The sequence below is a fragment of the Tuber melanosporum genome (assembly GCF_000151645.1).
Source record: "Tuber melanosporum whole genome shotgun sequence assembly, scaffold_254, strain Mel28".
In the NCBI taxonomy this organism is placed as follows: Eukaryota; Fungi; Ascomycota; class Pezizomycetes; order Pezizales; family Tuberaceae; genus Tuber; species Tuber melanosporum.
Genome location: NW_003298924.1, coordinates 44,172 through 46,830, shown reverse-complemented (window position 1 = coordinate 46,830; position 2,659 = coordinate 44,172).

Here is a 2,659-nt window from a genome sequence, read left to right as displayed (position 1 = left end):
AGGGCGTTTTGTATCGCGTGAACTAAGGACTCCGTTAAAACCCAACAAAAGACATGAGCTGGCCCAAAGAACGACACGGGTGATCCCCCCAAACACAATGTTCAATCCCCCCAATTGAACGCGAAACCTGGGAGTAGACTATAGACAGGAAGCCGTAGACATTTTACCGAAAGGGGCTCAGAAGCGACCGTGATGAGTGCTCCAAGTGCTAGTATCGTGAGATAACCAGTCCAACGAAACGAGACACAAACTAGTTATCCGCCACGCAACGCCTAACAGACCTCAACACCAAAGACCCCAGGAACTACTGAGCGAACTCAGATATCTCCCCCAGAATCCAAGGCATCAAGGCCCATCATGATGGCGAAAGAAACGCTTGGGGCGAAGCGATGGCAAGGACGAGGAAAAGTACTTAGAACAAAGCGTGAAGAACCTACCTTCCTCGGCCGCATCGGCCTCCTTATATAGTGTTCTTCCCGCCTTTAATCATGTGACCTAAAGTGGTCACATGTGCAAAACCAAATCATAACACACTAGTCATGTGACCAAAGTGATCACATGCTCAAAACCTATGACCTCATAGCGAGGTCATGTGCAAAACTCATAAACCAATCATAACACAATAAACAAGTCATATGACTCGACTGAGTCATATGCACGAAACCCATGACCTCATAATGAGGTCATGTGCGAAACATAAATCATATGCACAAGGCTTACCCGCAAGGCACACTCGCAAGGCAAACTCGTTAGGCGCATATCCCATGACTCATATTTGAGCCATGTGCGAAAGCATCACAAATCCCACTCATAACAAATCATATAACCCGAATGAGTTATATGCGCAAAACAATAACATACCTGTGACTCATAACCATGTGTCACATGAAAACCTTTTCCATGCCAAGCCACACTCGTGACAACAAGGAAATTCTGGAGACCATGTAAGATCAAGACAACAATTCCAATATGGCTAATGAATAGAATCAAACACCACTCTCACGGGTTGCTAAGGATGGACAAGAAAACATTATATGGATAGTACTAATATGGAATGATGCTGATCCGGACACAGCTAACAGATCTCGCTTAATACTATAACATGAGGTGTCGCAGTAGTCTGAAAGCTTCTTTTCGTGGGTGGGAAGGGTACCTAGACTTTGTGAAGCAAGTCTTTTATGATTGTATAAGAGGCAACTTCAACGTCCTAGCATACTGTTTCTTGTGTTTCTTTAGTTTTATTAAGTTGACAAATACTAATATATTAAGAGTAATGATAGGCACGCTCTACCTGGGCCGATACTTACAAGGTTTGGAGTACACAGGATTGGTTTAAAGTCATCTGGGCAGATGAATATGGCTTTAATGTTGGAGGGGCTCCCGGGAGGGTGTGGGTTACGAGAAAAATAGGAGAGGAGTTTGACGAATCTTGCCTTCTCCCGAAGTTTATGAAGCAAGAACTATCCTTGTTTGGGCTTGCTTTGTTGGCCTCCGTAAAAGTCCACTAATCATATATGATAAAGCGAACTGGGGGAAGACTCTAACAGCCAAAGGATACCAAACTCACATTCTACCCCCTTTAGATCGATTTTGGTATAATGAGTCTGCCAGGACTCATGACTATGTATATATTGAAAAGGATAATGCCTCACTGCATTGAGCTTGAACCACAATTACAGATCTCCAAGATCGGGGCCTTTATAACTATCTTCTCCCTTAGCCTGCCACCTCACCAGACCTTAACCTAATCAAACCTGTCTGGAGATTAATGAAATCACGTATTACCAAGCTTCACCCTCACCCTCAAAATAACAAAGACTTAATCGCTGCAATTCAGAATGAGTGGAATGCAATTACAGACTCTGAGCTTGGACAGATTCTGGACAGCATAATCGATCGTGTGGATGCTGTCCTTAGTGTCAATGGTGGCCATACTAAATACTAGTTGTTCTTTCTCTCTTTTTCTCTTTCATAGTCTCTTCTCCACTGTCTATCTCATGTACTTGCTCACTCTTTCTGATGCCTGCCCTCTCCCACACCCCCTCTTTCCTTATTTACACTTACTTTAAGAACTCAAATAAACATACTATGTGCTAGGACGTTGGACTTGCCTCTTCTAGTAAGGTCTGTGTCTTTTTTTAACTTTTTTTTGTCTCCAAGAAGGAGTTTTTTCATGTGCTTTCTCCCTGTTCTCTACAGTTCCTACCCTTACCTACCGCTTCCTACCGCCCCCCACTGCCCCTCATCATTCCCTACCATCTCCCTGTCGTCCATAGCACTCTTCCACTATCTTCTCATTTATTTTTCTGATTTTTGTCATTTTGTGTTATCATCTATAGTTTACCGCTGTCCCCTACTGTCCCCTACTGTCCCCCGCTGTCCTCGACTAAGGCTGTCCTCCGCTGTTTTCCGGTACTTCTTACTGTTTCCCATTATCTTCTGCTGTCATCTGTTATCTCCCGCTGTCTCCCATTGTCTCCTGCTGTCATCCACTATCTCCTGCTGTCTCCCACTATCTTCCACTATCTCCTGCTGTCTCCAGCGGTCTTCCACTGTCTCCTACTGTCTCCCGCTGTCCTCTAGTACTGTCCTCTCTCATTCAGAGTTCTTGGCAGTCCACCCACAGGGCCTCCTGACTATTACGGAGAGATCCTAGACT